This window comes from Triticum aestivum, chromosome 3A (genome assembly GCF_018294505.1).
Source record: "Triticum aestivum cultivar Chinese Spring chromosome 3A, IWGSC CS RefSeq v2.1, whole genome shotgun sequence".
Taxonomy (NCBI): Eukaryota; Viridiplantae; Streptophyta; class Magnoliopsida; order Poales; family Poaceae; genus Triticum; species Triticum aestivum.
The window spans coordinates 739,568,357-739,588,500 of NC_057800.1; the positions used below are offsets into that span (position 1 = coordinate 739,568,357).

The 20,144-nt window shown below is 46.2% G+C and overlaps 1 pseudogene; it reads left to right on the forward strand.

Annotated features, from left to right (window-relative positions):
• Positions 1-17,116: 17,116 nt before the first annotated feature.
• On the forward strand, positions 17,117-18,292 carry LOC123057340 (THO complex subunit 6-like; annotated as a pseudogene).
• The last annotated feature ends 1,852 nt before the right edge of the window (positions 18,293-20,144 follow it).

Consider the following 20,144-nt stretch of genomic DNA (forward strand, 5'->3'; position numbering starts at 1 on the left):
GAGCTCCGGAGTGCCTGAGGTGAAGGATGGGATCAGGAGAAATCCCTTTTGGCTTGGCCGACATCGACGTGGTGGCACCTGAGGGTGCCGCCGGACCTTCCTGGAGGGCGTCGGGGCTACCCTTCCTCTCTCCTCGCCGCGTACTAGGGGAAACCGTTGGCACCAGCGTCGTCATCGTCACGTCCCTTCTCAGAGGTGTGGATTGGTACCGGTGCTTCGGAGTCTCGGAGCTTGGTGGGCGATCTCCGGTGGACGCAGCGGTCGCGAGGCTTCGTCGTTTTTGTCGATCCGCCGTTATCGGCATTTGTTTCTTTTCTTTTTCTTTTTCATTTTTTTAGGCGTGATTGTGCTGCTTCAGCCCCAGCTTCTATTGTTGGTTGTATCGGATGGTTGCTTTGTAATACAAAGCGGGGGAAACCCTTTTTCGTTAATCTTCTCTTTGATACGCAGCCGTGATGTTCATAGGTATGCCGTCGCTTGCCTCATTTTCTTCCTTCTTGAATGTTGTATGTTTTTTTTAATACAGTACAGAGGCAAACTATTTTTCTTCTTGACAAAACCTGAGTCTATACTCGGTCAAAATTCCAGTTTTCTGGCTGACCATAATTCAATGTACATGCTGCCGAACCTAGATCATAATCTACCTCGATTTGCTAAGTAATTAATGAGAGCAGTACAACTACTAAAAAAGATAAAGAACGGATTAACAAAGCCTCTTGAAGACAACAACACCAACAAAAAAGATATTTTAACGTGATCCCAAGTCGTTGTCACGCACTCTACGGCGTGGATCTCAACTTCTCATCATGCACCAGAAGCAAAACTTTACAAACCACTAGCTGAGTAGCATGACAGTTTTTGAAGAGTTGCGCATAAAGCTATAACCTAATTAAAATAGTTGGATGTTGGATGATGGTTGTCGGGGACATAATAGAATACTAGTACACTACATCGTAACATTATTATTGAGAAATAAAAGCAAGAGCATGATAAAGAAAAGAAAAAGAGAAGCGGGAGCGTAATACACATGGCTAAATATCCTATGGGAAAAGCCACATGGGAGGGTGAGCACCACCCACCACATAGTACCCTACCGATGTTTGCCGGTTACCAAAGCTTTTATCTTCCTTGTAGTATACACGACAATCATTCTTGTTGGAGCTCATGAAGAATTCCTTTGCGTCACAGGGTACAAGTTCTTTTTGTGTGTAACATCTATGGTGGAAATAGTAGATGTTGCTTTCTTCGTGGACCGCCGTGCTGGTCCGTCGGCACGTGCATCGCCTTGGAGCATGTCGGTCCTAGGTACAAGGCGTGGTCGCCCATGTTCAACACCATTTCCCATTTGTACAGGCACTGCGTCCCTGTTATGTGCTCATTAGAATCAACTAGCTTGAATACCAAGAAAAAATGGCCGGAGTAGTTCCTCTCCCTAGCCCGTGGGCCCCAGATCCTCCTCACTGCCATGGCAAGTTTGCCACGTAGCTCAACAATGTACATGGCACGCGCATCCGGATCGTCCACGCTACAAAAGAAGCGGTTTTTCATGTAATGATGATTTTGTATGGCCAGCCACTGGATATGTCCGAACATCGGCACACCATATTTGTCCAAGCCGACCTCGTTGCTATTTCGCATGAGGCAATAGAGATGCCCGTTGCAGAAGGTGATATCCAGAACCGGCTCCCCACAAAACCTTGGTGCCATCCACCCACCCTCGGGCTTGCCAAGCCCGCAGATCACAACTTCATGCTTGCCGGTGATGGCAACGAGGACCAGACCCGCTTAAGGTGGGCGGCCCAGAGAATGTTACCTTGAGCGTAACAATGCTCCTTCTTGGATCCGCGGGCAGCGCCACCTCATCCCCGGTGAAGATGTTCTTCACGCTGAGCGGCGCCTTGTAGGAGACCCACCCGCCAGCGTGACAGCCGACGAAACGGCACACGTTCGCCTCCCGGAGGAGCATGGTGAGTGGTAGGATCGTGCCGTCTCCAGGATTGTACACACGCGTGGTCTCGACCTCGTCATGTGGGTCGAGGACCAGCCATGGGTGCGCGCGCCGCGGCGGGTAGGACGACACGACAGCGCGCCACTTCATGCACACCGCAGCAAAGCGGACGCAGTCGAGCGGAGAGCCGAGCCTCGCGTAGACCATGCTGAGGAGATCGTCAGGGAGGCGTAACCACAGATCTTCACCGGACGAGGTCCCTTGGATCCTGGTTCCATCGTCGCGGGCGGCTACCGCATGAGGCGGCGCCATCTTGGATTCTTGGTGCGTTAGGCTGATCGTAATGTGTGGAGGGATCGATGCTAGCTGACGACATAAATAAGAGGTTGTGCGTGCACCTGTACGTGGCAAACCGAACTGGCCACGATGAGCAGGCTTTGAAAGTCACGTAATCTAAGGGAGGCGTATATAAATGGAAACCTTAATTCATGTACAAAATAAGTAGAGACATTATGTTTCGATCCGAACACAACTCATACTCTTATTAGGAGTTAGCACTTGTTGGGTTGGAGCATACGTGGAAGCCTCAAATCATGCACAAACAACAAGGATCCGAGCACAACTCGTGAGGCGCTGGTTCTTCTTCTTCCCCTTTTCTTTTCTTTTCCTTTTCAACACAACCAACAACAAAAAAGTTAAGCTCGGTTGCTTTATCCCCTTTTCTTTCTTCTCTTCTTCACAAAAGAAAATGTAGGTTGTACTGTAATAATTTGTAGACGTCTTTTCTTTCATGACACTGTATCAAGGAGGTCCGCGAGATGCTCGCTGCAGAAGACATGAGGGTTCGAGCCGGTGCAGGAGGAACGAGGATCACTTTGCTGTAGTGTTTCATCAGTTAAGTTCAGTGTCATGAAAGTCGGATCCTCGATCCTGTAATAGGCTGCAGGCCTTTTTTGTTCCCCCATACTGTTTTATTTTCCTGCTCTTTGAGAACATGCGTTTTGAGGCATGCTTGGATGTTAGACCGATGTGGTTTCATTTATTCACAATGAATGGAACCGGGGGGGGGGGGGGGGGGGGGGGGGCTCACGATGCATACAATCATATATTATAAATAATGCAAAAGCTAGCAGCCGAACAACATCGACACAAAAAATAAAGCAAAAATAAACCTGAGGTTGCATGCCTCGCGACAGTAACTCCACCAGATAGCCATTAACCCTATGTTACAAGACGACATGAGAAACGAAAAGTACACAACTCCTAGGCTACGCCATCAAGAAGGAATCGCCACATGTGCGCCGATGATGGCAAGTTCAACACAAGGTTGAACTCCAGATTATCATCTCGGAAGCCAAGCTTCAATCCACCACCTTCAGCAAAACCACAATGCAGGCGCGCATCGACATAGCCTGATCAGAGATCTTATGTTTTCACCGGAGTGCACAAACTCTTCATTGAATCTGTCTTGTACCATCATCACTTTTCCAGCTACCGACGCCTCGATAGCCGGATACCACTGGAGAAGACAACGCAAGAAAAGACGTCTCATACCGCCTGCCTCTGGCTACTATTGCACCAGTTTCAATCCACTAGCAACAGGCTAAACATGACAACTCCGCCAGAGCAACCGAGCAACACCAGCCGGTAGCAGGCATGACTTGACGCCTCCACATAAGACGTCGTGCGTAGCATCCGTTGGTGGCATCACCTATCGGCGACACGCATTGCTCGACCTCTCCAGAAGAGGTGGATGTGTCACCTACCGAGCCGCATTGAACCCGATTTTTTGATGGAGGGGGCGTCCCATACCGCCACCAGCCTTAGATAGGCCGTCACCACCTTGAGATCCAGTCCCCGAGTCGCCCACACGACCACGGAGTCATCCGCCATCGAAAGAAGAGGGGCCACCGCCCCAATTCTGGGCGCTACCGGGAGCACCCACTGCCACGACAACCGTTGACATCATCCATACAACGGCAACCGCCGGCGCGACCGCCAAATCCAGGCACTAGGCCCCGAATCCCTTGTACACCGTCCCATTGTCAGTCGCGCTTGACCTTGCATCATGCTAACAAGCAGGCCACCACCAAATCCACCGCATGGGGCCGCCGCGCCGCAACCAGACCAGAGACCACATGTATTGCATGTGTTACAAATTTATTGTTGTGTTGTAATTACTTAGTGATTAATATCCACATTGCAATGGATGGTGAATTGAGGGTGGGGCAGGGGCGGGGGTATAGCTGTGCGGTGATGGCCTGCCTAGCCTTTTTCTTTTTCTTCCAGATTTTAACTGCCACTTAGGGCTAAATCTTGAAAATGCAAATCAAATTCAAAAATCACTAAATTTGGCACAAAAAATAGTAGGGAATATATATTGTATATGAAAAGTATTTCCTGCCCTAATGCATGTTTGAAAATCTGTTTTACACAAATAGGAGTTTACTATGGTTATTTAAATAATTCCCTAATTAAATTAGGGTTTACTAAAATTTCCAAATTACCAAAAGCTAAAATGCAATGAAATATGATTTTGGTCACTATCAAATTTGAAAATTTTGGTCACTATCAAATTTGAAAATTTGGGATGTGACATTGGGCAAACTCGAGGCAAGCTTAGGCCGAGCCTGGCTCAGTTTGGCTGGCATCAAGCGTTAACTGAGGAGTCTTATGTGATCATAATTTATCAACTTACTATTACATGGTACACCCTTATAATCGTGTCATGTTAATGTATGCATGTAGGTTGCTGCTGCTTCTCCGGCAAATCAAAATATACTCTGTTTCATGTTTTTTTTTCCCTTTCTTCTCCCTGCCTTATCTTCTCCCTTCTCCCTTCGTTTCTTATCCATACCGCTGTTCTCGTTCCCAGGGGACCTGCCAGGGATGAACTGTGGCACCGCTGCTACTGCAGGCCAACCACCGCCGCCTGCTATAGGACGAGCCGCCATGGACGGATAAATGACCAAAATGAGCGCATCCTCCTCCTTTCCCTTTCTCAAGGAAATCTCACCTACGGCGCACACGAGCAGCATCGGCGCCGAGATTCAATGCTCCAACGGCGAATGGCCGTGGCTTGGAAACGGAGGCTCGACATGCTGGGACGCAAGCTCCTTTTTGTGAAGCAACCACCGGCGAGCGTTGGCACGCGACCAGTGAGGCAATGTTAGAACCACTGCATAGAATGGTTGCAACCATTGACGAAAAAGCTTCAAGCCTAGATCAAAAAAGCTTCAACCATCAACACGGAAAGCTTCAACCAAACAATGCCAAACTCAAAAAAGTTGCAACCGTTACGAGTATAGCTTCAACCTTAGACAGAAAAAGCTTCAATTGGCATTTTTTTTTTTGCTACAACGCACCACCGGCATCGGTAGTTCGCGGCGCTGCTCCGACCAGCACTGCCCTGCTAGAACCACCGTGCGTGATGCTACAACTGGTGTACTAACCTGCTACAACCAGGGTCTCGTTATGCTACGACGCATCGCCGGCATTGATCTTTTGCTACAACCACACCGGTTATTGCTACAACCGGCATTTCGTTATGTTACCACATACCACCGACGTTGGTTTTTCTGCTACAACCGCGTTGCTTTTTTGCTACAACCGGCATTGCCATTTGCTACCATGAACCAATGGCAGCGGAGAAAAAGCTGTGACCGGCGAATTTTGCTTTTTACTGGGACCGGCGGTGTTTTTTACTGCAACCGGGATAGTTTTCGCTGGGACGGTGCCAGCTGCTCGTTCTTTTGCCGGGATGGCGAGGCTGCACCAGAGACGGCGAGGGGGCTGCGACGGCGAGTACAGGATGTTGCGACCGACGATGAGGAGGGACCATGAACGGCGTGGGTGATGTGTAGATCATGACGGATGGCGGCGAGACAATTAGCGGGGTCAACGACGACGAGGGCCACGAAGGCGCCGTTGATTCGTCGAAGGCCATGGCGAGGGCCGCGAAGACAGTCATCTACAACCGGTCAACGCAGTGTTCCTCTCTAATCTGAGACGAAGCGGTGCGGAGGGATGGAGAAGAGAAAGGATGGCGTGGTTTTTTTTTTAATCCGATGGCACAGATGGATTAATCCAACGACTGTTATAGGACCGGCATGGCGCTTGGGCCGGTGCGCCGGCGCAGATCACTGCCCATTTGGATAACATTTTTTTTCAAAGAGTTGAACAGAGTGATAACCTAAACTCGTTTCGTGTCTGTTATTGGGGACATACTTTTCATCGTCATATGATTGTGGTGAAAGAAAACAAAGAGCACCCAATGACACAATAGAAGCAAGACTAGAACAAACTTGGTTAAACATCTGGAGGCAAAAGCCACATGGGAGGATGACCATCACCTGATACATAGTACCCAGTGGACAAGATACCTTCCACGCCGCCACCAACGCTTTCATCTTTCTTGTAGTACAAACGACTACCATCGTTGTTGGAGCTTTTAAAGAAAACCTTCGCTTCGTTAGGTACCCGTTTTTTGCGTGTGTTAAAACATTGATGGTGGGAGTAGTAGATGTGGTTTCTTTGTGGACCAGGACGCTCACTCATCGTTGACAGGTGCATCGTCTTGGCGCACGTTGGCCCCAAGAATAAGGCGTAGTCACCAAGGCTTGTCATCTCTTCCCACTTGTACAAGTGATGTGTCGTTGTTCCATCCGTATCAGCCTCAACAAGCTCAAAAACCAAGAAAAGAGTCCCATGGATGTGGCGTGACCACGACTGCAGGACCTTGTCTCTCCTCACCGCCATCACAAGTTTGCCACATAGCTCAAGAATGTACATGGCATGTGCCTCCGTATTGTCCTCTGTCAATAAGTAGTGGTTTGGCATGGGCACATTGTTTTGCATGGCCAGCACGTGGTCAGCTACGAATGCCGCCACGCCATATTCGGTTAATCCGACCACGCACTTGACAAGTTTCTTGCTTAATTCTAGGAGGCAATAGAGATCGCCATTGCAGAAGGTGATATCCTGGACATTGTCACCATAGAATCTTCGCCTCGTCCATCCACGCTCCGGGTAGCCAAGCCCACAGATCGCAACGTCATGTTCGTCTGTAATGGCGGCGAGAATACAACAGCTCGAGGTAGGGGGCCGGGAGAAGATCATCTTCAACGGAACTAATTGGTCGTCGGTGCCCTGGCGTGCATGGTGGATCCAGCTTCGCGTTCTAGTGGCTGCCATCTCGGGACCGTCGAAGAGCTTCACGGTCCTGATCTTCCTTTGTTGTGCAGAGAGTTCCACCGCGGCACGGGAAAACAGGTTCATGATCCTAATCGGGGCATCGTCTAAGGAGACGACCCAGCCACCATCGTAGCTGCCAACGAAGCGCTTGCCGACGACCTCACTCCGAAACGGGATGCGTGGCAGGATGGCGTCGTCTCCGAGGCAGTACACATGCTTTGCGTTGTCGTCGCCGCTTGGGTCGAGGACCAACCATGGGAGGCGTGGTGGGAGCGTCGGCACAATGGCGCGCCACGATGTGCACACGGCGGCAAAGCGGGCGCTGTCAACCAGGCTGGTAAGCCTGGCGTGGACCAAGCGGAGGAGATCGGCGGGGAGTAGTGACCATCGCTCCTCCGTCGCCGCCGCCGAGGCACCGTGGAGGCCGGCATCCTCGCGGGCGGCCGTCTGCGTCGGCTCCATCGTCCGTTCCAGCTAGTCTTTCTTGCACGTGAAATCCCTCGTGATTGTAGACTTTGGATGGGTGCTGATGGTACGAGTTTGATGAGATAAATAAGAGTTTGATTCGCTGGCAGTAAAGTATGTCGTACGTTACGTAGCGGAAGCTTTTTTCTTTCTGATTTCTGAAGTAGCGGAAGTATTTCTTTCACGGAATAATAAACCGAATCGAATTCAGATACTACAATAATACAGTACACCTACGGCGGCCGGGCTACACAGGTTTTACCGAACCTTCCACCTGTCAGGGATTAATTAATTGAATGTGATGGAGAAATACTATAGGATGCCTCCAACGAGGATTATTCAGCTGTGATATTTTTGCTTTACAAACATCTATGAAGAATCATAAGTATGTGCCGTCAGGTAGCTAAGCAAGCAAACCATGGTTTATAGCACGTCCATTACTGCCATTACACTTAGCCATTGACGATCCGATAGAGGATCGTGTCCTAATGTAACAAATCCATGTACCTGATCCAAACAATTAATTATACCCTCATACTATGATAAGTTTGTTACTGGGCTGATCCACGGGACCCTTCATTTTGTAGAAGTTCAGGGTATTAACATGCGTCATCAGCTAGTAGAACAGAATGCTCGATTATGACCTGGCGTTTCATACAGTCAGAATCAAATACCGTACATGAGTTAACGACAGATTATGGAGTCCGACTTCTCGGTCCCTTCTACTGAGAAAACCTTTCGCCCCACTTTACATATAAAGCAAACTGCCACAAGCAGAACCAGTTTGAACAAGGGTAGAAACCAAACACACACACTGAAGTCATACAACAACAAGGCGGGACCGGGGGGGGGGGGGGGGGGGGGGTTCATTCGTTGAGGGCACTGTTAAACATTGTAACATGGCGTGACAGGTCGTGTCACGCATGTAGTTATCTCTCCCTCTATTTCCTCTTGTAGTCTAAGTTATATCTGTAGACTAGATAGATTGGTTAGGAGTTCTCCGTTTAAACTTCTTGGAGGCCTTGTCGAGGTCCTCTCCCATCTTTCACTGTGCTCTCCTTTTGGGCGAAAGCTCTAGTTCCCCTTGTGGGCGACAGCGTCGTACCCTCGTCGTGCTCCTTCTTGAAGGCGTCGCCTCGGGTTCCCGGAAGCACGGTGGGCGCTTTGCGGTGTGTGTGAGGTGTTTGGCGGCGGCAATGTGTGCAACGTTTCATCTATTCTACCGCCGGTCTTCATCTTGTGATAGCGCTCCTTCGGCTTGGAGATGGACTGGCATAGGTGGTGGTCGTCATTTGGCGTCATGGTGGCGTCGACGGCGGAGGAACCTGCCAAGGTTGGTACCTCAATCTGCTCTGAAGATGGACAAGTGAAAGATGGTGGCGACGACACATGTGAGTGCGTCGGACTGGATTGTGCCCCAGACCCGGTACGTGGCTCGGTCGGGGCTTCCAGCTTTAGATGTTAGGCTTAGGTGAGAGGACTGGGTATATGGCCCAGCTTGCACCCCTTCATCATATGGATAGGAGTAGCGGCATAGGTTGCCAAGATGGCGGATTCAGACATATTGTTGTACTACTTTGTAAGGTCCTCGAGAATAATCAATAAAATGACCGCATGCATCTCCCAGATGCAGAGGCCGGGGGTCATCCTCCTTTTCTAAAAAAAAATGTAAAACCTACGGGAGGATTTCTCTCATACGAATAGTTACAAGGCAAAGCGGGCTCTCCTAGGAGGGTTGAGAGACGCTTCATTATTCTTTACGTGGTATACAGAGCCCCTCTCTTCCATCGCATCTAGCAAACTTCTTCCCATGTGGCGTCATCCTCCTCCGCAACCTCCTTAAGCCTCAACTCCCAAGTATCCGAAAAACTTACCAGAACCAACTACATCCTATGATGTGCGCAAGTGCTATCGCAGATCCGAGCTGTAAGTATGTATGGCTACCTAGATAAAACCATTGTAGCAATGTAACAAATCTGTGTGCCATGATAAATTGTGTACTGGGGTGATCCCTGGGAGCCTTAGTTTTGTAGAAGTTCAGGGTATTAACATGCGTCATCGGCTAGTAGTAGACATATTGCTCGATTATGAGCTAGCGTCTGCATTCTTCATACGTCCGGATCAAATTCCGTACATGAGTTAACGACACACTATTGAGTCCGACTTCTTGGTCCCTTCGAAAACTTGTTTTTTTCCTTCAACTTTGATCTGTATTCATTTCTACTTGCTTATCCCACAGACGCTGGCACTAGCTGACATCCAAATCTCCAGTTTGAAGAAATGCAATTCATTAGCTAGGAAATTCAGTATTCAGTACACCCTTCATAGACTACACTGACGGAAAACATCTTCGAAGTAGGCCATCGCCCAGTTAGCTGTACACTCCGTATCCATACATGGCATCCCATCTTTTCTCAACGCCGTATAAGCCCATAAATTCACTCCGCCTCACATCTAGAGCAGTACTCCCTCTGTAACGAAATATAAGACCTTTTAGGTCACTAATGTGTAGTACATGGATATAGAAAGGACACCAGAGAGCCAAAACGTCTTCCCCAATTTAATTCGGTTTTCAACGCAAACTGGCAGTGGCCGGCTTTTTATTGGTATGTAACGAGCAGTAGAACTTGCAAAAATCGGAAAGAAACGATCCACCGAGGCTGTTGAGTCTTTACATGTACGAAATGGAAAAAGGGGAAATATTGAGCATCCACAAAAGACCGAACATGTACGAGCTGGATAACACTAAATTTTTCTGTAAGAGTTCCACGAAGGTGATAGCCAAAAGACATAATACCTGTAGTCAGGGTCATACATTTCGTCATAATTAACATGATTGTTGTGATTAGTAGCAAAATGACAAAATAGAAGTAGGACCGAAACAAACTCGACTAAAGATCTGGAGGGAACATCCACATGGGAGGATCACGATCACCACTGAACGAAACATACACATAGTACCCTACAGACGTGATTCCCTCCACGCCATTCTTGTCAACGCTTTCGTCTTCCTTGTAGTACACACAACAACCCTTGTTGTTGGAGCTCGTCCAGAACTCCTTAGCCTTGTGAGGCACTGATTCTTTATATATGTTTGTAGGATGTATGATGGGAGTAGTAGATGTGGTTTCTCCGCAGGCCGTCACGCTCACCGGTCGACACGTGAATCGCCTTGGCACACATGGGACTCAAAAACAAAGCATAGTCACCCAGGCTTGTCAACTCTTCCCACTTGTACATACGATGTGGCATTGTTCCTTGAGTATCATCAACAACGAGCTCAAAAACTGAGAAATAAGGGCCGCTGATGTTCAACGACCACGGCGATGGGCCCCAGGTCCTCCTAGTCGCCACCACAAGCTTGCCACGTAGCTCAAGAATGTACACGGCATGGGCATTTGGATCTTCGTGACCCGGCCAGTAGTGGTTCTCTATGACCATCTTGCTTTGCATATACAACCAGTGGGGAGTGAACACGAGGACACCGCAGTCGTCCAAGCTGGCCTCCAACTTGACGATCCCATTGGTAAACATCATACAGTAAAGATGGCCATTGCAAAAGGCAATATCCCTGACGCTGTCCCCATGAAAGCTTTGTGGCGTCCATGCGCACCTTTGGCGGCCAAGAGCGAAAATCACGAGTTGAGAAGAGTTTGTGATGGCGGCGAGGATACAGCGGCTAGACGTGGGTGTCGAGGAGATTATTACCTTCCGCGGCACAAAGCGGTTATGATAGCACTGGCGTGCTATGATCTTGTGTTGCTTTGCTGTGAGCGTCCTCTCGTAACCGGAGACAAGGTTCACGATCCTCAACCGGTCCCTTTCCCAGGAGGCGACCCAGCCGCCTTGGTGGCTACCAACGAAGCGCCCGCCGGTGGCCTTGGCTGGGAGGAGCATGAAGCGTGGAAGGACCGCGCCGGCTTGGAGGCAACACAAGTGCTTCGCCTTGTCGCGGCTGCTTGGGTCGATGATGAGCCAAGGAAGGACGTGTCGTGGCTGGTGCGTTGACGCGACGGCGTGCCACGACGTGCACACTGCTGCGAAGGAGGCGCGGTCCGCTGGATCACCAGCGATGAGCCTGAGGTAGATTATGTTGAGGAGGTCATCGGGGAGGCTGGGCCACCGCTCTTCCAGTGCCGCGGATGACGACCCTCGGATGCTGCTATCGCCGCCGGCGGCCGTACTGTCGGTCGGCTCATCCATCTTCGTTTTGCTGCCAGGGCTTCTTGGAACGTGCAGTCCTGTCTCCTCTGGTACTTGTTCTTGTGGTTGTGGGTCAATCGACGGTACCAGTCCTAACGGGCGACGACGCGGAGGCAGTAAAGGATCCGAACACAACTCATACTCTTAGGAACGTTGGAAACCTGAAGTCATGCACAAACGTGCGCACGTTTCCTCGCCAAGCCGAGCCGTCGCCGCCGCGTGCGCCTACGTGCACGATTTCCTCGCTCGCGAATTCTGTTTCGGCGCCTTGCTAGCTACTCCCTCCGTTCCAAAATAGATGACTCAACTTTATAGTTGAGTCATCTATTTTGGAACGGAGGAAGTAGCTAGCTTGTGAGGGCATCTACACGCATGCGTGCACGTCTTTTTCTTACAAGTACGCTTGCATCCAAATTATAAAAAATAATACAAAGTGCTTGATCTGTATAAGCACACACCAACACACGCACTAATAACCAGAATAACAAAGAGCATCCTAAAACAACCAGTAAATCACAAAGATTTCTGGAGCGCTGTGTCTGCATCCCTAGACCTTGCGAGAAGACCCCTGCAACACAAGCATCGGCAACCAAACCTAAGCAGGTCATCATCTGTACACCACATACCACTTCATCTACAAAGAAAGAGAAAAAAATTCCAAAGAAAAACAAGTTAAAATAACACATCATATATAATCCACGTAAACTTTCATCACTCATATACCCAAAAGCATTCTTCACTTCCATGATGCAATATGCTCCACCTAAGTATAGTTGCTCCAGAAACGGCTTTCAGTTTTACCAAAGGAAGCCCCATCACATTATGATGTCTTCGACCTGATCAGTTACATGGTAAATATCAGTAACCTGGCGTTACAGTGTAAGTATGGCAGGTTGAAAGGAAAGGAAGAAAGCAGTACGCTTACCAAAGATAGGTATGCACACTACGTGATATGGCCCTTTACTGTCTTGAGCTCTTCAACTTTCTAGGGTTCATATGTTCTAGGCCAACAAAGATAGGTAGCCTCCCTCCTCTACTTCTCCTCTTCTTCATTTTAACTTCAAGGGTTCATATGTTCTAGGGCAGCAACGATTTTTCTTTACTATTTTCTTCAGTATTTTCTGCCAATATATTGGATGATAATGGGTAGACATGGCATTGTATAGTCCAATTCTTATTTAGTGTTATTTAGGCCAATTTTTTGTTTAGTATTTTTTTCTATAGTTAATTTTATTATATTTAAGATTATTTGGTTATTTTGCAATATTTAGGGTTATTACGACTATATTTAGGTTTTTAAGGCTAGATTGTCTTATATATTGAAAATATAATGATTCACAAAAGAAGAATTGCTGCTATTGATCCAGGAAACACATTACTAAGAAACCATATTTGTTTAAGGCTAAACAATAAGTGCTAATATATAGTTAATTGAGAACATCATCACCTTTCAACTTTCGGGATCAATACCAATCACCTAGGGTAGACACGGCAGCAAAGTATATGCACACTAGAAGTAGAAATAAAAATGATCAACATTTATATACAAAGATTGTATGAACTTGAGTTGCTGTGTAAGTGGTGCCAAAGCTGGCCACATATGTCTCTTTCTATTACAAGGAAACTCCGAGTGGCCTATGTTGCCGGAATGTTGACTCATTTCCAGAAGCTCAATATGTCATGTTTTTAGCAATGGTCACGCTGAAATTTTTTCCGTGAATTTTGGCATGACTTCTGCAAGAAAGTAGGACATATCGAGTGCCCGTGATTTGCCGGAACGGGGATTAAACGACATTCCAGCAAAACATATGCCATTTTTTTGTGTCCTTACTCCATGTATGTAACGGGTTGACTTTCAGTCTCTTGGGGATCCTAGTGTGACTTTCAAAGAGGAAGAATCCCAACTGTTGTCATGAGGGTCGCCTCTTCTTCTTTCGCAGGTGCTAGACATTTTGGTGTAATGCACTTTCGAAAGAAAAGGAGGAGCGACCATCAGCGACGGTCAAAATATCTGTGAGGGGGTGTCCACAATATACTACCGAAATATCAGAGAGGAAGAATCCCAACTGTTATCGCGGGGGTCGCTTCTCTTTCGTTTCCACGTGCTAGCCATTTTTGTGTAATGCACTCGAGAACGAAGGGAGGAGCGACCATCATCAATGGTCGAATATGCCAGAGAGGGAGTGCCCAACATATACACCACGCGAGAAGTGACTTTTCAAGGAAGACTCGACAGATCAAAAGTCAACCCGTGCTGAATAGTGATATGTGTGTTGAGTTCCTGGTAATTGTCGTGGATTAATAATCTTTGAATTATAAACACAGGAAATGTCTAACGATGATAGGATCCCTAAATCTGATTACTACGGCGACGACCAAGGTATGTGTGATAGGCATCACCTAGAAAACGGTAGACATTTCACCAACAAGATGGACGAGACCTTCGATGTTTTTACGGTATGTAACGACGACAAGTATTGACTTGTGCTTCTTTGCATAAACGTGTAATTAAGCCTATATGACTTGTGCTTCTTTGCTTCAACGTGTAATTTCTGTTTTTTCAATTCAACTAGAACATCCCCTGCCATGCAAGACTGTTTTTCTTGGAGAAGCTGGATTTCCAACAGAGTGACAATATGGAGACGAAGATAGCTCACCATAGGACTCACAATTTTTGGGTTAAGCTCTACAATGCAGTTGATCACTCACATTTTTGTTGCTCAAATTGGAGAGCTCTATGCAAATCCTATGGATTTAAGGAGTATATGCAAATAACTTTCGATATTCGTCCCGAAGATGATATTGAAGATAATATCGACATTTTGGTGGATGTGGATATGCTTCCAGTACCTCTATGTGAGTTTGTTAAATAAATTTGTTAAGTAATTTATATTGTATATTTAAAAATATTCAAGAAATGTACGGAAGGTAGTAGACAAAACATACTACAGTTACGACTCTGGACTAACTTGCGAGGAGAAAAATCATCTTGTCAAATTTATTAATGATGTTGAGACTTTCAAGAACAATTATGAAATTAACCCAAATTATGTTCACGCGCCACTAGTCCACGTGTTCAACTACGGTAACATCCGTGAAAATAGCATGGTAAGATTTTTACTATTATGTCACAAGTGCATCTTTTGCATACATTGTTCTTACGCTAAACTATATTGCTAAGTATGTTATTATGATGTTCTTCAATAGAAAATCAGGAAGGATTGTGTACCTCATCTGATGCTTATGAAAGGTGCCATGTATATTATTAGCTTACAGTCAACTCTGCCTACAGTTCACCGCAGTGCATACTCAATTTCTCGAAGAGATGAAGACCTCACAATCAAAGGATGGAGAAAAAATATAAATGATCGCAGGGAACTACTTGGAGGCAACGTGATGCGCAGACCAAAAATTGGAGAAAGGTGGATCGCTATTCTCCATAATGGAGATTCAGGGGTTAGCCTATTTTATGCTATTTTACCTTAGAGAGAGTAGCAGGTCCTAGCTACTCATCATGTGCTCAGAACAATTAGCTAGTAGGTTATGACTATGATGAGGAGGAGGAGTTGTAATTATGATGATGATGAGTTATGTGCTAGAATGATGAGTTGTTATATGACTAAGGTGATGAGGAGGAGGACTTATTATTATGATGATGATGGTGATGATGATGATGATGATGATGATGATGATGATGATGATGATGATGAGTTGTTGTTATTATTATGATGTTGAATTGTTATTATGATCATGATGAATTATTATATCAGTGGGTGAACGAAGCGCGGATTAGATTCTAAACCAAACTTGGTCAATTTGGATCCATCCACTTGAATCCTACTAATCCAAACTTGGTCACTTTGGATCCATCCACTTGAATCTAATCCATATTTCTTTCATCCACTGATATAATAACTCATCATGATCATAATGATATAACGATCTCTTAATTGGTACTGTATCAAAACTTCTATAACGATGTATAAATATAGTATAAAACAAAAGAAATGAAATACGGACGAATAGTAGTAGCACGGGGCAGGGGAACACGCTACTAGTACTTAGCAATGGCGCGGGGTAAGGGCACATGCTACTAGTGCATAACAATATATAGCGCAGGTATAAACCTAGTTATTTCTGCTAAAAGTTATATGTAGCACCCTAGGGTTTTCTCTAGTAGTGTTGTCCTCTGTCAATAACAAAGAAAACCTAGATGCTAACCGATCGATCGAGTCCGCCGCTGCGCCTCTGCTTGCCGTCATGGCAGCCGGGAGCAGACCAGGATACTGCCGCAGTGCTGTCGAGCCTCTCCTGTTTCAATCTTGCCGATGTGTTGTGCATTGGAGTCCGCCGGTGATCATATTTAATCAAGCATTCTAAACCGCTTTTGGTCCTTGAGCATGCCAATCTAAAGGTAACTGCTATACATACGAGTCTAATTTCATCTCGATAACAACCTAATAGCCTTGATTAATGGGAAAGTAGTGGCTGCACCCACCTTTGGTGCACCCATGGAATGAACAGTAAATTCGAAAGAAATAGTAAAAAAATAAAAAAAAATCTGAAACTTGGTGGATGTGATTATGAGCTAATGTTTTGGGTGCTTGCAAAGTTCGGTCACCAAAAAACATCAAATGATTTCCATACAAAACGAAATACAAATGATGTTGTGCACCCATGTTACTGTTCACATGTTTTCAGCACAAACTTTGTTTAGTTTGTACAGATTTCCTCGGCTGTTATTTCGCCACCAAATTTTGCAAGCGCCTAAAACATTTGCACATAATCACATCCACCAAGTTTCAGAATTTTTTGAAATGTTTCGCTAAGTTTTTTATCGTGGGTGCACCGGGGGTGCAATGTGCGTGGGTATAGAACAACCACACTCTTGATTAATTGGAGCATTACATACAAGGTCTAATTAATTAGTATACCATGATGTATAATTTTCAAACTATTTGATATATTTTTCTCATAGTTCTGTTTCATCTAGTTCGCAATTATCTTTCCCTATAATAATAATAATAATAATAATAATAATAATAATAATAATAAATGATCTATCCCTAATCTATCCCTAATAATAAAGTATGGATTGACTCCATGAGTTCACTGTCACAATACGCTTTTTCCCGTAAGTTTACACTTTCACTTTGAATTTAAAACATATACGTGAGGTGGTACTAATTCACGGAACCACGTACCACATCGTGTGCATCGAACGATGCCCGCCCGTGCGCTTCGGCCCAATAAATCAGGCCCACATATCCCGTTTGAGCGCAGCCAGCAGCAAAGAATCGCGAGGAGATGGCGACGGCGACGACGACGGTGCAGGCGCAGCCAGGACTCGACGCGCGCGAGTGGGACGAGGGGGCGTACCGGCAAGGCATCCTGCCGGAGCGCGACCTCTCCTGCCGCACCCTCTTCCGCGCCATCTTCTACGACCACCGCGACGAACCCGACCCACACGTCCTCCTCGCCGCCGCCTCCAGCGACGGTCCTTCTCGCTGTCTTCCTGCATCTCCTCCTCCGCCTCCGCCCACGGCGCCCCCCAGTTTTCGCCTCACCCCTCCCCCTTCTCCCCCACTCCCTACTCTATTCTGTGTGTACAAACACCCCGTTCCCCTTGATTTGATTCAGCCGGCTGCCACCGCGCTGGTCGACCCGTCTGCATCATCCAAGCACATAGTGGCGCCATCTATGACGCCAAGTTCTACAACGATCTGATTCAGCCGCTACTCTTCAGGTAAAAGCCCCTTCTTTCTGCCAAGGGTGTTCTCAATCAAGAAGGAAAATTTACAACGTGGTCTATGATTTGTGACAGCTGCGGGGATGACGGCCACATTTGGGGTTGAAGATGGCATGAGATGTAGAGCTGCTTTCTGCCACTCTATCTACAAATTAATGTACCAGAGCTCTCATTCGTGGCCCGGTTTGCTAGATTAGCTGGGATTGTGCTTAACCACCTGTTCTTACATAGATGTACTTTCAGTAAGAAGAAAAAGCTATTTTTTTTTACCATTGCATCCCCCCAGGAGATCATGTTGAACCAATAGTTGACTTGGTTAACCCTCAGCATGAGCAGGATTCTATACTAAACAATAATGTAGTATGTTCCTGAGGAATACACCAGTTCTGACAGTTCTTTGTTCCTGAGGAATACACCAGTTCTCTCGCCCTCCATACTTTGATATATGTTTCTGTCAATTTCTAGAGGCCATTGGGGTGCACGGTCTCCAGTATCAGAAAATAATGCCATTGCAATTAGCAAACAAGTCAGTACTTCATATTTGCATACTTTCACACTGTTTGAAGAAAGCAAGCAGCACACCAGCCTCTTATGTGCATTCTGTCCTCATTCTTCTTGTAGAATGCTTGATTCCTTATGCTTCTGTTGGGTATGATTTTCTCCACTATGCTTCTTTCAAACATGATGGATCTCTTTTCGCAGCAGCCGGTGATACACCAGTTCTCTCGTCCTAAAAATAAAGAAGGAAAGAAGGGTTTTCCGGGATTGACAACAAAGAAAAATAGGAAAGTGGGAACCCTTCCGCTAATAAGAAGGAAAGGAGGGAATTTGGGGATTGAAAGCAAAAAAAGGGAAAGTGGGAAGCTGTCCCATAATAACAAGGAAAGAGGGATTCCGGGAAAAAAAACTGGGAAGCCAGACGTCCCGTAATAAGAAGAAAGTGTCCTAATAAGGAAGAATGGAGAGAACAAAGAAGGAAAGGAGGGATTCCAGAATTGATAATAAAGAAGGAAAGGGAGGGATTTCTGGGATTGACAGACAAACATAGCCTGGTTATTTTTTGTCATTTGTTTTGTCCCGTCATGAGTTGATTGATCTCTAAAAAGATTGTGGGAACAACGTAAACCACCTAGAAATCAATCAAAAGTCTCCCCCCCTCAAAAAAATTTCATCCTCTGCCACTAGCTATAATCCCATGAACGAAGTTTTACCCCGTCCATAACTCGAGAGAAAATTATGCTAGAATTATTTGTTTATTTTTTATAATCACCGGGAAAAATTATGTTAGAAAATACTATGTCTAAGTCATAATAAAGAAATTGTTTATTTATTGTTCATGTACAATAAATTTTTGAGAATTATAATGAAAAAGATAGTACCGGTTAAAAATAGGTGCTTGATTGTTGGGCACGAATAGTGCTATGCTACAGTCCCTAAACCTAGCCAACATTGGTTCATGAAAATTCGTGTTACCTCCGTAGTGAAGCAAAAAACATTGTACTAAAATTGACTTTACTATTTACGGTATAATGCGATATGTTTTGGGCATCACTAAGCAACTCCAACAAAGGCATGAAGAGATACTCACAACCAGATAGATATTTCTATGATTTAAATTCCACACACCTTTAGTACACTTCTGAAATACGTTCATATTTTTTCTGCAGTACATATTTTCATGGCAGGATGGAGGATTTCAAAGAGTTTGTTCATGTCATCATGCCTGGCGGTGTGTCCTGGAATGAGATGGGGTCTTGAGCAATTGGGTTAGGAAAGTGTGGTTTTTTTTCACCCGTTGCAACGCTTGGGCATTGTGCTAGTAATAATAATAATAATAATAATAATAATAATAATATATATATATATATATTATTTATTATAAAATAAAGCACGGATTGACTCCGTGGGTTCACCGTTACAATACGCTTGCTCCCGTGATTTTACACTTTCAGTTTGAATTTGAAACATATTCAAGGTGGTACTAAAACTGTACAAAAACGTTCAGCTGAAGAAACGCTTCCAGACTCCCGCTTGGGCTACGTTCACAGCGCCCACCTAGGCCTGCTCCCGGTGCGCTGACAACTGGCTGGGCTTCAACCTGATCTATTTGGCCTCTCATAAAAGATTCGAACCGGGGAAGGCCAGGCTTCAATCCAGCCTTCGTACGATTGAAAGACGAAGCAAATAATCAATCTGAGATTAAGTTAGAGTTAATCACGCGTCCCGTATATGTATCAAAGCCTACTACCTAACCAAATATCACCACTTTTTACATCGAACCATATCTCCTCTCTCAAGTTTCCCTGCTTCCGGGATTTAGGGCTTCTCGCCCCCGTATATGTGCAGGAGGCCTGTATCGAGCGCATCGTTGGTGCTAATAAGGAGGGGCTGATGCGGATGGCGCGTGTGGCCGTAGGGAGGCGTTCTCCACTGCCAGATGCAACCACGTTTGCCGGGCTTGAAACCGTGGGTTGGGGCGCTGGGTGGCCCCGTCCCCCGCCGTTAGTCGTAGGCTACCTCTTCCGGCCCCGGATGCCTCTTCGCCTGCTCCTAACCTCCTGTTAGCTCACTCTAAGCAAGGCCCGT